The following is a 15,863-nucleotide window of genomic DNA, read 5'->3' as shown; positions in this document are numbered from 1 at the left end:
GTTCAATTTCGGCAGACCCTTGACACACTTACTAGCCCTGTGACTTTGGGCAAGTTACTTAACCCCAATTGCCCTCCAAAAAGCAAAAAAATAAATAAAGGACTCCCCTTAGCTTTGTAATTTTGACATCTTCTTAGGACTCACAGTCAGCAGCAAAAAGTTTCCCAACTGTATAGAGCTTTACTATGCTGCCTCAGTTTCCTCAATGATAAAATAAAGCTAGGGGTCATAAAAGTTAATTGCAGGGGAGACCAAGTGGCTCAGCGAGTAAGAGCACCGGCTCCAGTGCTGGGATGACCTGGAGATCAAATCCCGGCCTCAGACACTCAGCACCACAGCCAGAAATAACTGGCTAGGTAACCTTGAGCAAGTTACTTAACCCGATTGCTTAAAAAAAAAAAAAAGTTGCCATTTCACCAGTAGAAGGCTAGATTGTTTGCTTTATCTTGCTATTCTCTAATATATTCAGTTCAATGGAATTAAAAAATTATACAGAATTTTCTTCCATTTCCAACTCCTCTCCCGTCCTTAACCTAGATTAATCTAAGACAAATGTCAACATTCATATTATTTTCATTTCTAAATTCCTGACCCTAAGAAACAGTGCAACAAGGAAGGTTTTTCTCTGGATTCTAGGATTTAGAATTATCTAAAAAAGTCATTTTTGGTTATTGGGTTTTATCCCCTCATTTATACAGGAGGTAGAGAGGAGAGATGATTTTCCTGGAGTCATAAAAGTGATCAATTGCAGAGCTGAGATTCAAATACAAATCCTTTGAATATGAATCTAGTACTCTGTCAACTACAATAGGCCTTCCTCTAATGTCTTTACAAATTAAAAATTGATAGCAAATTTACAGGAGTCAGAATTAAGGCAATAATTTCTACTATATGGTTGGGATTAATTCCTTCTAGGTAGAACCATGTTTTCAAAACAAATGCTTTAATTTTAACAGAAAATGAATTCTAATTTCTTAGACAAGATCTTTGCAAAAATGGACATCCTTCAGACACTTCAAAATGACGATTCCCATTGTTAATGCTATCTGAATAAAGCCTCATGCTCTTCCTCACATTGGTAGATGCAATAAGAAAAGAGAAAGCAACAAAAAAAGAAAACATATATCTTGGTTACCCAGTTTTGAAATGAAAATAACTAAATCCAAAGTCAGAAAAATAGTGCCCAAACAAGATTTTTGTAGTTGTTATCAACTGACCCCCAGGATACTCCCATCCATCCTTTTCTCAGTTCAGTATGAGGCTTATGCTTTCTTTTCACTTCACTCCACCTTAACTCCTTCCCTCATACTACAGAACTTCAAGATACATACAGGTACTTCCTCAAAACCCCTAATTTTCAAGTTCCCCAATTTACTCATTTCCCATGAGCACTGATGGACTTCATTCCACCTCAGTCACACAAATCGTAAGGTATATACAATGTTTATGTGATCCTTTGGCACTAGTGTACTTTTCATAATGTGTACCCTAGGGGGAAACGAAAAAATGGGGCCTGTACTGTGGCCTGAGCACAAAGCGGAGCCCAGAGCGGGAGCCCCGGCATCCTGCTCGACCATGGAGGTCCTCGAGAGGCACTTTGCTCACCTACTGCTGCCCATCCAAGATTGCACCAAGAGCTGGGATGTGGATATAGCAGCGCAGCTGGACGAATACCTGGAGGAGCTGGACCAGATCTGAATTTTTTTTTGATGAAGACAAAACCACCATGAACTTCATTGAGGCTGAGTTGCTGATCCAGGGGTCTGCCTGTGTCAATAGTAAGAAGGTGGAGTACCTCTACTCGCTGGTCTACCAGGCTCTGGATTTCATCTCAGGCGAAAAGCGGAACAAACAGGCCGCATCTGTGCAGCCTGATGGTCATAGTGCTGACAGCAGCTGCGGAACTCGCCCGGAACCCAGGGAGGAGTTTCTGTCACTCCTTGACCTCCTAGACTCGCGGGCAAACACAGACCTGAGGAATGACCAGTCTCCCCATGCAGTGTCTCTCATTCCCTTGTTGCTCATCGCCCTGGTGCCCCCTGACGAGGAGGAGAAGAGCTGTGCACTCTATAGCCGCCAAGGCGGGGTCCTGGCTAGCCGCAAGGATTTCAGAATGAACACCTCCCACCCCAACCCCAGCAGGGCCTTCTTGCTGGAGCCAGGAGGCCTGTCCCCAATGCAGCAGATACTGCCGAGGACCCACCAAGATGCCAAGAGACCTGAGGACATCTCTGTCTTCATGTCCCCAGCAGCAGTGCTCAGCTTCTCCCAGGAGAAAGGTAAGAAGCCAAAGGCAGCACTACCTGAGGTGAGGAAGAGCTGGGAGGAGACCTGCTTCTTTCCCAGAAGCCCCTGAGGCCTCTCCAAAGCCCCCAGAGCAGGGGGGCGAGCAGCAGGGTGTCCTGGAATCGAGGTACGTGCTCCGGGACAGAACCCCAGCCACCAGCCCCTGCCCCTCATGCCACCAAAAGGAGCCCCCGGATGCCTGGCAGAGCCTGGTCCTCTTTGACTCCCTGGAGGTTAAGCCCTTCAAGAAAGGTAGCCCTTACTCTGCCACAGCATTTGGAGGAAACAAGTCTGGCAAACGAAAAAGGAAGACCTCTTCCAGACTCCAGGGGTTTCATGAGTGGTACCTGGCTGCTTATAGTGGCTGTGGTAGCTCCCAGAAATCTCGGCACAGAGTCCCCACATTTGCGGACCTGGAATCGCTCTACCGGAAGCATGTCAAGGAACAGGTGAACGCCCTTCAGAAGCTGCGGAGGGGAGAGAGAGCGGAGCAGAATCTTCCCAAGGCCCAGGAAGGACTGCGGGCCCTGGAAGAGGAGCGAACGGAGGATTCCCCAGAGCACGAAGGAGAAGGAGGAGACAGCTTCCTGGAGCTTGAGGATGCAGAGCCGAAGGAGCCGCTGGAGGGTGTTGCAGAGCCAGAGGCCATGGCTCCGCTGAGCTACGAGGACTTGGCCCAGAAAAATGTGGAATTATTTATTGCCAACTCTCAGAAGGATGCACGTGAGACAGAGCTATCTCAGCGCGTCCGGAACTGGGAGGACACCATTGGGCCCCTGCTCCAGGAACAGGAGGAACGCGGCCCTTTGGGGACCAAGTGGTGGCCAGTTTTCAGCAGCTCAATGAGTGCTGTCCCTTTGCGGATGTGGTGGCTGGCAAGCCCGCTTTCGAGGTGTGCCGCTCTGGGCTGGCCGCGGCTGTGGACACCATGTCCCTTAGGTTCCTCACCTGCCAGCACGTCCATGAGCATTTCCAGACTTACATGGCCCCCCTCCATGGCCCTGCCCTGATTGTGGGGGGTAGCTGCTTGATTTTGTGTGTGTGACTGGGCTCCCCCTTATAGATGTTTTTTTTTTTTCCCGTTTTCTCCAAAATTTGGTGCCCACCCTCCCTCAGCAACCCTGAAGCAGGGGTGGCTTTGCCTCCTGTCAGGTGCCAGGGGATTTGGGAGCACGCCCTTCCTCACACCACGACTAGAGCCCATGGCCACAGAGGTCAGTGTGGCCGCTACCCCCACCCTCAGCCCTAGTCCAGATCTATATGGGTCTGTGTGGGACAAGACGACCCTTGGCCAAAATAAAATAAGCAGAGATATTTCCAAGTAGAGACAAGAAGGATTCATTTATTTCTTCTTGCAAGAAGGGCAGTCTCTCTACTAGAGGCAGTCTGGTAGGAGAGGCAAAATACAAAATGCAAAGCTTGGTTATATACCCAAAAGACCACCCATTTCCTCCTCCTCCCTCCACTTTGCCCTGTTCCTTTTAAGCGTTTGCAGTTGAAATGTCGGTAATATAAAAAAGCAGCCTGTACTTATCTAGTGGACATAAAAACATCCAAATATATCATCAGTATCAACTTAGATATGAAAGCAGACAATATTTTATGAATCATGGAAATTTTAGGACATGGTGACCTGCCTGGAGTTCTGCAATAGGAGCTCCAATTTTATAGTTGTACAGGTCAAATGGTGGTCAGTGGAAACACATCTGGAACATTTGGGCCTGTGGTTAGATTTGCAGAGTCTGTGCTTTCCCCTCCTATACTTAGCTAAACTTAGCAAAAACTTCAACTTCTGACCAGGGAATCAAGGCAAGGGTCCCAGACCAGCTTACTATGTCTTTGGTACTTTATTACAATTCTATTCAGATTTCTGGAATGTTACCTGAGAAGTTTTCACTTTTATTCCATTCAGGTCCTTCCAGTTTGTTGTGTTTGTACAACCAATCCATTTATTTCTGACTCCCATGGTGAGTGCTATGTGAAGAGCATCACAGTATCTGGTCAACCAGAAAAAAATAATGTGTACCCTAAAAGACATGCATGATCCTTAGAATCTTGTCCTTCTGATTCATTCAGTCCATGGATTGCCTATTCTTGCAGCCAGTGGAGGGTATGCTACTTAAATTACTGTATTCCCAGAAGCTGTGATGTCACCCCAGTGCCCCACAAGGCAAAAGCGTCCTACCACCTGAGAGATAGTCAGAAAAACAAGAACAAAGGAGTGTCCCTTCCCTAACCTCAGGTGCCCTTCAGCAATACCTGGCTCAAACAACTTAGGATAGAATTTGACTCATATATAGTAAATCCATTGTTTCCACCTCTACCCGTAATTCAGTCTCTTTGTTGTTGAGAGCTCGCACCTCTGACCCCAAGGACACTTATACACTCTCCAGTCTTGGCTTATGCCAGGACAGATTACCATTTCATACAGAAATTACTAAGAGCTCCACCAAGCTGCATCCCCAGGTGTAATGGTAATGGGAATTTGAAGATCTTCCCTGCCTCTTAATAAGCCTAAATTGAATTTGAGGTCCTTTCCTGAATTGAAAAGAAACTCTGTCCCCTAATAGGCTGAATGTGGTCACATGGAGTCTGTGGTGGGAAAAGTTTGCTGAAGGGTGGAGCAAAGCTCACAGGAGAAGCTTGCTTTGAGGGAGGCACAACTTTGTTACTTTGTAGTCAAGTGGGTCTGGAGAGTTGTGATGTTCTCTGATCCTGGAGAAGGCTATAATATACCTCTGAGGTGAGGTTTTGCTTTGGGGCTCACTTTGGGAAGAGTTGTGTGATTTGGTCAGATGAGACTCTGGGTAGCCACTGAGCGCCCCCCCCCCTTTGAAAATGCAGATGTTGGTGCTTCTCTCTCTGGTGACTAGGTATGGATGTAAAGGTCAGACAGCTGGAAGCCCTGTCTGCTGAATTATGTTATTTTCTCTGTCTATATTTTTGTCTGTTTGTAACTTGTTTGTATTCTCTGAAGTTCAGGGTGCTGACTTTTTCCCCTGAACTAGGTAAAGATACATGTTTGACTGATGGTTAACCCTTTTTGAGTTGCTTTCCTTTAGAAAAACAGATCAAAGTACCCATGCTAGCAGCCATCCTGGGCATGCTAGGTGCTTGCGTGCTACACAATGTCACTGCTTTCTTCACCTTGATGACTTGCTCTGTTTTCCTGTGAAACTCACTGCCCCAAATACTAAGTGCTAGATATGGTAAGTGTCAACGTGCCAACAATAAGTCTATCTTTTAATCACTGAGCAGTTCTTCCCTTCCTCTAGTACCCCACAAATCAGGTCCAGACTAGTGGTAGGCCATTCTCTCAGTTTACATATGGGATGCTATTAGACCTTCAGCACCTGACCTACTACCTGACCTAATGAAAATAGTGCTGTGATTCAGGATATGAATGAAAGGTTTGTGGATGTCAACCCTGGGTCCAATAAAATGCAAAATTCCTGCTCCTTGAGAACTATCCCATTGGGGCATATCAACATATTCTTGGTCTTACAACCCACCCAAGTGTTCTACTTCCATGTTTATGAACTGTGACATTCCTTTTTCTGGTGACAATTTTTATCATTCCATCTTTCCCACTGCCTTATGACTTCTAACCTTGTTCTTCATCTTCACCATGACCTCCAATCGACCCAACCCTCAGTTCTTTGCCAGGCTATCACTCCTCCATTGTCCAAACTCTCCTCCCATCCCTAGTGAACTAGTTGACTTTACACTGTACATTCTTGCATACTTTGTCCCCTTATTCTGTCTTTGATAATGCTTTGATAAGCCCAAACTTGGATTTATCCCACTATCATCTGTTTTCTCTTCTATTTATGAGCCATTGGATGGAGAGGTAGAAAACTGTGAAATTTTGCTGACTGGGTCCACTATACATTTATATTACATAATCTGAGCTGGACACTCCATTTTATAGAAAAAGGAATGGAAAATTAGAGAGGTAAAATGACTTGTTCAGGAGAATACTGCCAGAAAATGACTGAGAAAGAATTGGAATTTAAATATTCCTAACTTGAGACAGAGTGCCATGATTCAACAATTTTGTTCCTCCCTAAATGATTAACTGGCATATTTATCACAACAGCTTTTCTAAGACTTTTCATCTCTTCCAAAACCTACCAAAATAACCCCTCCCCCAACTTTATCAGATGAGAACATTGCCTCATAAATCACTCTAATTATTGAGGCAATTCACTGAGAGTTCACTCTTCTTCCCTCTTCATCTCACACTACTCAAATATTTTCTTTTACCATATTATAAGCAGAGTTAAACCTTCTCCTTGTGGAGGTTAGCTCTTCTATGTGCACTCTTGATTCCATTCTATTCCATCTTCTCCAGTAGATCATCATTATTCTCTCAATAATCTTTACTTTCTCTCTATTTATTGGCTATTTCTCTCCTACCTACAATTCCTGTCAAAATTCCAAAAGTACAAACAATTTCAGAATGGAGAGGAACAAGGGGAGACTTTCCAATTGCTGGGGGGGAAATGCCATAAAACACCACAAACCTTAGTGTAGGGGATGTGTTTCCCTGCCCCCGCCCCAAGGCAGTTGGGATTCAGTGACTTGCCCAGGGTCACACAGCTAGTGTCAAGTGTCTGAGATCGGACCTATACTCAGGTCCTACTTGACTCCAAGACCAGCATTGTATTCACTGTGCCACCTAGCTCCCCTAATTTGCTATTCTAAATTGAATTTTGCACCTCATTTTATATCATTTAAAACTGGAAGAGACTTAAGAGAATATTTATTTCAAGACCCTCATTTTGTAGAAACTCAGTCTATTAGAATTTATGAAGTATCTGCAAAACGTCTGGTACTGTGCTAAGTGCTAGGGATATAATGGAATGCAAAACAAACAAAAAATACTCCCTGGTTTCAGGGAGCTCACATTATAATAAAAAAAGAAAGTACATGAACTATGCACAAAAAGTATAAACAAATTAAATTGAATGTTGTCTCAGAGGGAATATACTAAGATTAAGGACAGAGCAAGACTGCTTGCAGAAATTAAGACTTTACTTAAGACTAGAAAAAAGTGAGAGAAGCTAAAGTTGGAAATGAAGAGGGCAAGTCTTCCAGGCATGGGGAACAATCAGTGAAAGCATTCAGTCAGAGACAGAGTATCTCCTGTGATAGAGTATATCCTGGCCAGTGGGCCAGTGATGATAGATTGGATAGGTAGATAAATAGATAGACATGTTTATGTGTATATGTATAGACAGATATAGACATATAGATACCCACACATACACATATATATGTTATATATTTTTACATATATGTATATACATATACACATAAATACGTATACATATGCATGTATGTACATAAGTAGATAGATAGATGGAATTCCAATTCTTATCTCAAAAATCTCCAAATCTAGTACTCTGTCCACTAAATCTTTTCTTTAAATTTTCCATCATAGCAAATATATTATTTCTTTGTAATTTATATTAACTTGGAAATATTTTCCTAAAGTCATTTATATACTTTTGCATTTATGGAGTACTTTACATTTTTACAATGCTATTTCCACATACAAGCCTGTATGACAACAATGTAAATCTTGTCAATGACAAAACTGAGGCAATGAATTTACCATGAAAACAAAGCCAGTAGGCTATGAGTCAGGACGAGAACCTGGTCTTCTTATTCCAGTTTTAGTCTTCTTTCCATTAAAACGTGCTACCTCCTCTCTGGATCTCGAATATATTTCAAGTTATTGGTTGTAATTCCTTAACATTTCATATGCTTTGATTTTGAATGATATTTGAGATATTTTAAAATATTAAATCTGAAGGTGAAGAAATGAAAATGCCTCTAAATCCTCCCTCTTCTCTGACATATCTTGTTTTGCTGAGAACACTACTCATCCTTCCAGGCACATAGCAATGGAATTTGAGTCATAGTTGACTTTTGATTTTCCTTCATTGCGTATATCAAATCAGTCAATTGCACCTGCACACATCTCTCATATCTGATCCTTTCATGCTACTAACATGGCCACAAGCCTAATTCAATCCCTCATTACCTCTCATCTGGATCATTGCAATAATTTCCTAATTGGTCAATTCCCCTCGAGTATTTCCCAACTGCAATCCATTTTCCACATTACCTTTAGAGCGCTTTTTCTAAAGTATAGATCTAACCTCATCACTCCCTTATTCAAAATCTCTAGTGGCTTGCTATTACTTCTAGGATTAAATATAAACATTTGATTGACATTTAAAACTTTTCAAATTCTGACTCCAATCTTTCATAGAAGAAGCCTTGTAGAATAGTTCAAACTAACTAAATCTTTCTGTATTTTAAACAATAGCAGTGAAACAAACCCAAGAATTTTCTGAACTAAAAGAAAAATATAATATATCATTCAGTTTATACCTCTGGTACCTGCCTCCTCCATTACAATTTCTTTTCATGTATTTTCTTAATTTTCATATATTTTGTTAAGTGTAGGAGATTTGCTTCATTAATATTCTACCTTCTTTTTCTGTTTCCTTTTCAGTCACTGACCTGTGGCAGAGCTGGTAGAGTGTTGACTTACGGTCAAGAAGGCTTAGGTTCAAAATCTGCCCTTTTCAGGTGATCATGAGCAAATCACTTGAGTCAATCACTAATCTTCTCTGAGACTCAGTTTTTTTCATAGGAAAAATGGGGATAATAATGTCTACAATGACTACATTGACTTTGTTATCACATTAGGGGCAGTGAGGCAGCATGGTTGATAGAGCACTCTGCCTCAAGTTAGGAATATTTAAATTCAAATTCTTCCTCAGTCATTTAATGGCAGCATTCTCCTAAACAAGTCATTTTACGTCTCTAATGTTCAATTCCTTTATACATAAAATGGAGATAATAATAGCACCTACCTTGCAGTGTTTTGCAAGGAAGAAATAAGATCCTATATACTTATATAACTTTGTAAAACTTACAGTGCTACATAAATGATAGCAATGATTATTATTAGAATGTTACGAGACTCAAATTTAGTAATGCATGGAAAGTGATTTGTAAATTTTAAAGCACCTTATAAATTTCAAATATTATATTGATGATGAGTATAATGAATAAAACTGTGTAAGATATGGGAAAATAGTAAAGCAGATGCCTATATAATTCATAGAGCAGATGGCCATCCCTTTGAATAATTCAGATCTGTACTAAAATCATAAAACGATATTTAGAGCTACAGGTGACTGTTGAGATAACAGAGTACAGCCTCCATATTTTAGTAACAATTAAAAAAAAACTATGCCCATAGACATAAAATATGCCTGATGGGAAGCAAAGTGGTACAATGAATAGAGCACTGGTCGTGGAGTTAGAAGTACCTGAGTTCAAATCCTGCCTCAGATACTTATTAGCTGTGTGACCCTGGGCAAATCACTTAATCCTATTTGCCTCAGTTTCCTCATCTATAAAATGAGCTGGAGGAGAAAATAACAAACCATTATGGCATCTGTGCCAAGAAAATGCCAAGTGGTGTCGTGGAGAATCAAACTCAACTCAAACTACTCAGTAACAACATCACACAGGCATAAAATACAAAAGAACGAATATTTAATCCAGATCTAGTTTTAAAGCCGGTGTTCTTTTCATCACACCACACCGTGTAATAAAAAGATGAAATTAAAAGAGGTTTATTTTTTCTTTGTCCTTTGGTAAAAGGACCTACTGAACATAAGTAAATGTATTGCTGAAACTGATCTTTGAGGCGTATGGCAGGGGTGGGGGGGGCGGGTAGGGAGATAGGAGACAAACATCTGATGATTGCTCTAATACTTGATATTGCCTTTGGAATTAAATAAAATAATGAAGACATTAAAATTCCTGCATTTCAAAAGGTCTGCCATCTCTGCATTTGCATTCATTCATTCATTCACTCAACAATTTCTTTTTTTTTTTTTTTTATTGAGTGAACATAAGGTCAAGGCCTAGTCCTAGACATCGGGTTGGATGTAAAGTTGTACATGGCATGTGTGGTCCCTGTCCTCATGTTATTCATTCCCAAAGTCCTAATTGATGGCAATAAACTGTCTTGAGTAAAGGCCTTTAACCCTCATTTGTTATTAGTGCTATATTATGCAACATATATTATTTACAAAAAGGATTAAAAGCCATATCAAGACAGGGTGCCTGCTTAATAGCTATTGCAGTGTGAGCATTGCCCTGCATTAGCCCCATTGATTTCCACATCATTTTCAGGCTCCTGAGATAAGACTGGCCTGCTTTAAATGCACAGATTCACTGTGAGACTCCAATGCCATTGTCAGACATGAGACAGCCATTAGATATATTAGGACTCTGAAATCAGGTTAAAAATCTCCTTCCTTCTCTTCTCTGGGTGATAATGCTCCTCCTAGGTCAAAGATCTTTGCAAAACATTTGAAACTCCTTCCTGAAATGGAGAGAGAAATTCACAAAGATGACTGCAAGGAGGGGACTTGTCATTCACAACCTGATTTGTGGAAGCCGATTGTACAATATAATTTTCTCTATAGGGGCATTGGGGGAGGATACCGCACCTGTCACAGGTTATTGAAAGCAGTCAGCTTTCATCGGCAGATCCTGACAATGTGGAAGGAATGAGTCACCTGAAGGAAACACCGGGCCAAACATTTCAAAAGTGATCTCTGAAGACTGATGATTCCTTGTCCTTGACACCCTGCCAAGGGCTAGATACATTGAACATTTGGGATGTAATGGAGCCTACAAATCACCCATTGCCTAAAGTCCCACTTGGGCCACAAGAGGATGATGTGCTTGACTTTTAGTTCGGCTTTTATTACATGTTGTAAACTTTTGACTGCTCTGATATGTGTTGTCATTGATGTGTCAAGATTGGGCTCTGACAGGGTGTCTGACCTAATTGAAATCAAGAACACTGTTGGAACTTGTGGAAAATAATAGGAACATCTCTGGTGTAGGACCTCAGGCAGTCAAAAATACATTCCATAATCATGTCAGAGGGAACACACAGAGACTTAATTCAAGAACATCTTAGTAGGGAATACACCCCTCCTCCCACGGCTACCCTCAGACAATTATAATTGGTGCCTAGGCTATGAGAACTAAACACAGCCAGTATTTTCCAATAAACCATAAGTCATGGGCTATAAATTTCACTGTAAAAAAAAAGTGAAAAAAAGGTTACCTTTATGGGTGAAAATATGTCCTACCAATCCCTGCTGCCAAGCTGTTGTTATTGTCTTACAACTGCCAATTTAAATGATATCTTTGGTGCCAAAGAGGAATCACAAAGGCTAGTTATCAAATGAAAGATAAACTCCATATTTGTTATCCTAGTATTGAAAATGCTCATTTTATGGCCTGTGAGAACCTTATGTTTCTCTTCCATGAAGTACAGTTTCCAATAATATAATCCCACTTTATAACAACACTATAATGAAAATGGCAGTTGACTGTGTTAATGGAATTGGGGGGGGGAGTGTTTTCTTTCTAAAACAAAAGCTTCCCTATAGAAACCCGAAATTAAAAAGACAAGGATGTAATCCTAATCACAGTAAATCTCAATCAAAGTAACAGAGTACCAGTGGGACTGACTGGCTCCAAAGCATGCTTCAGGTTGTGTTTGCAATTCTTCAGCAGTGAGTCCCTACTTGTAGATTAAAAGCTATGGCCCATCACTGACTGGCAGAGCTACTATTTAAAAAAGTTATGTAAACAGGCATGTTACCTCCTTGTGGTTGGGGAATGCAACCAGAGCAAATCAAACAGTATTCCTGCTAACCGAACCGAGCATATCCAAAAGACTCCTCTACAAGTGAACATCACAAATCCCTTTAAATGTTGAAAATCACATATGGAGGGGATTGGGTGATGAGGGAGGGCACAACAATATTATCTTCCAAGAATCAATATTTCCTACCTCTTCCTTTTGTTGCTGAGTAACTTTTCAGTTATGTCTAACTCCCCATGATCTTATTTATGGTTTTCTTGGCAAAGATACTGGAGTTGTGTGCCACTTCCTTCACCAGTTCATTTTACACACGAGGAGTTGGCAAACAGGGTTAGGTGACTTACCCAGGATCACATAGCTAGTAAGTGTCTGATGCCGGATTTAAACTAAGGTCATCTTGATTCTAGACCTAGTTTTCTACCACCAAACCACCTAGTTATTTCAAGGCTAGGCTTGATACTAGGTTTCAAAATGTTCCATTACTCTGTTAATATATGGATATGGAATATATGTTTTCCATATGTGGATGTTAGATATGTATGTATGTGGGTGTGAATGTGTGAATGTAAGTATTATGTGCTTGAAACAATATCCAAACTCATTTAAATGTCCTTAAATTTAAATAGATCTAAAAATGGAATTTAGGATATTCCTAAGAAAGAAAGAATCATTGAATTCTTAGGCCCCCACTACCCATTACTTCCCATTTCCCTTCGGTAATGCCTTCTAACACACCCAAAGAGGCCAAGTTCAGAGATTCATTCTAATCTCTAGCTAGTTTCCAAACCTCCCCAACCCCTAATGACTTCATCCCTAAATGCTCATGTTTAATTCAATTTAATTCAAATAATTAGACTAGAAAGGGGTCGGGAACATATTATGAAAGACTGAACACCAAACAGACAATTTCATATTTGACTCTGGAGGTGACAGGGAACCCATGGAGTTTATTGAAATTTAGTGAGTGTATAAGTGTGTGTGTGGAGGTGATGGTGGGGTAGTAACATGGTTAGGCTTGTGCTTTAGGAAGATCACTTTTAACAGCTGAGGTCAAGATGAACTCTAGGCCTTTACAATAATCAAAGGTGATGAGTGTTTCTACCAGGATTGTGGCAGTATTAGAAAAAAAAAAGAAGAATGCATAATCAGGAGATGTTACAAAGACCCTGGTGACAGACTGGATATAGGTAATGAGAGAATGTAAAGTCAAGGATAATAACTGGGTTCTGAGTCTGTGGGACCTGGGAGAATGATGGTATCATTAGCAGTAAAAGTAAAAATTTGAAGATGAGAGGGTTTGGAGCAAAATATAATGATTTCAGTTTTAGACATGTTGAATTTCAGAAGTCTATAGGATATTCAGTCATAGGATATGTATAGATCTTTATATATCTCTAAATGGCACTTTATTAAAAATTTTGGCAGCAATCAAATAGAATTAGCTTTGGGTAAGAAATGTGTCTGTGAGTTCTTCATTGACCCACATTTATTGTTCTTAACTTGTACATTTTAGGAATAATAAAAAAATACATTAAGATGGTAAAGGGAAGAAGAGGAAATGGGTTAAAGACAGGTATAATTCAATTAGGTTGGTTATGGAAGTACACTATCTGACTGGACATTACCTGGCCATTCTCAGCAACTGCCAAGCTTTAAATAGCGCTTCATTTGAAATACTGTTTGAAGTGAGGTGACTGTTGCTGGCACATTATCAGTGGTGAAGGCATTTAGGTTTCATCCCTTTGTATATTTCTGTGTGTGTGTATGTGTGTGTGTATGCTTATATGTGTGTATTTGAATGAATCTAGGTACATTTTAATATGCAAACACAATGTAGAATTCTTGCATGTGATAGAAACTTAATGAATATTTATTGAATTGAAATTAATTGAATTAAAATTAATATACAATTTCACTTCACTTTAAGAATCCTCTTTACTCATTTTTTTCCTATTATTTAAATCTGTTTTCTCCTTTTGTACAGTGTAGGTTATTGCTGTATAATGTGCTTACTGGGAATTTTTTTAAATTTATTTTTCTTTTAACAGATTTTTAAATATTTAAAGTGTAGTTTTAAATATGCTATTGTCCCATGAGTCCTTAAAGGAAAAAGCGCCATTTCTGAAATCATATGAAATGTTCACAGAATTTCTTTCTATAGGACTGGTACATTGTGGATTTTACAGGGGCTAGAAAGATTAACAAGGAACTCAGTGTGATGTGAAGCAGTCATATGAGCAGCAGTGGGAGACAATACTTAACCTTTGGGGCTTCTCAAGGGATTGAAGTTAAAGTAACTCCAGGGGGTCTTCAAATCACTTGACATTTCATTTCTGTGATGGACCAAACAAGCAAAAAGAAGGGAAATGCAAGAGTTACAGTGAAGCTATAGTAAGTCAGTGCTTACAATACAACCATCTAAAGTGTCCCCTCGGTCTGACATTAAACAATATCCTCTAATGACAGTATAGACTTGGCACATTAAGAGAACAAATGGTGTGTATAATATTTGTTTGTGTTTGCTAAAAGAAACATAACATCAGACAATTCAAAGAGCTAGCAACCAATGATTAGCTGCTTATCTTATAGTCATGGTTCATCAGGACTTATTATGGAAAGCAACTTCATGAGTAGGTAAACACATGTCAATTGAGTAAGTATGAAGGCAAGGGAGTATAAAAGATATCATCAAAGAAATGCATTAACTGAAAGGAGAGAGGCTAGTCAAAGGATAAAAACATATATAAGGTATGGAGAGTCTAGGTATTTCATTTGTATCTTCACAACATCAGCACAACATGAGTAATGATACTAACAGACAAGAGTATGACAGAGGGGAGCAACTTAATGAAAACACATGGACAAGAGTGGCACAGGGTAGGGTAGCCATGATGAATTGTCTTCTCCATCAATGGAGGGTTGACTTATGTTGATGAGGTCACAGATTCTTTGGAGTAAATAAATAGAAAAATGAAATGCTAATTGCATAATCCTGCTGAAGGTTTTAGGTTTATGGAAGTTTAAAGAGCTGGAAGTTACTTCAGAGTCCTTTTTTCTCTTTGTCTTTATAATTCATTGTACAATTCATTAGAGGCCGTCTAGGCCAACTCATGCATGACCTCAAATTTTCTATAATACTTCCAAAGAATAGTCATCCAGCATCTTCTCAGAGTCCATTGAAGACTATAGTACAACCCATTTTTGTGTAATGTCATTAATAGGACATTTTCTTTACATGAAATATAAATCTACCCTTCTGCAACTTCTACCCATTTCTTTTGGTTCTGGTCTACAGGAGCAAGGGCCATAAACCTTATATTTAAATAAATTTTATTTATTTCTATTTATTCTTTTATTTATTTTATACATATTTAGGTACATACAGACTGTCTCCCTTGTTTGAATGTACACTTTTCAGTAATGCTTATTTCAGTCTTTATATTTATAATCTCACTTTCTAGTACTGTATTGTGTGCATTAAATGTTTATTGATTGATCTTCCATCTGGTACTTGAAGAAAGATATTGCATCTACTCCAAATCGTTCATCTCCTCTTCAGTGTAACCACCCTCAATGTCTTCACATCAGCCTTATGCTGCATACTATCCAGTCTGTTGGCTAACCCTGTCACTTCACTCAATATGCACTCTATTTGTGCTATTCTTTACTGAAACATGGTGGTGAATAAATGAATAGGATATTTCAGAAATGGCCTCATCAGGACTAACAGGACCCTTGTCTCAGCCTGGCTATTTCCACCCAATTTCAGGTTAAGATGCAATCTTGCAAGAAATTAGCAGTATGACTTGGAAGAAGTTACAAATGGCCTGAACCATATTATCTCTAATCAATA

General features: G+C 39.9%; 1 pseudogene; it reads left to right on the top strand.

Moving 5' to 3' along the window:
- Positions 1-1,554: 1,554 nt before the first annotated feature.
- On the top strand, positions 1,555-3,296 carry LOC138146750 (condensin-2 complex subunit H2 pseudogene; annotated as a pseudogene).
- The last annotated feature ends 12,567 nt before the right edge of the window (positions 3,297-15,863 follow it).

The sequence above is a fragment of the Petaurus breviceps genome, unplaced genomic scaffold (assembly GCF_028583685.1).
Source record: "Petaurus breviceps papuanus isolate PSGF00001 unplaced genomic scaffold, PetGlider_PUasm1.0 90769, whole genome shotgun sequence".
Lineage (NCBI taxonomy): Eukaryota > Metazoa > Chordata > Mammalia > Diprotodontia > Petauridae > Petaurus > Petaurus breviceps.
This window is presented reverse-complemented; position numbering and strand designations above follow the sequence as displayed.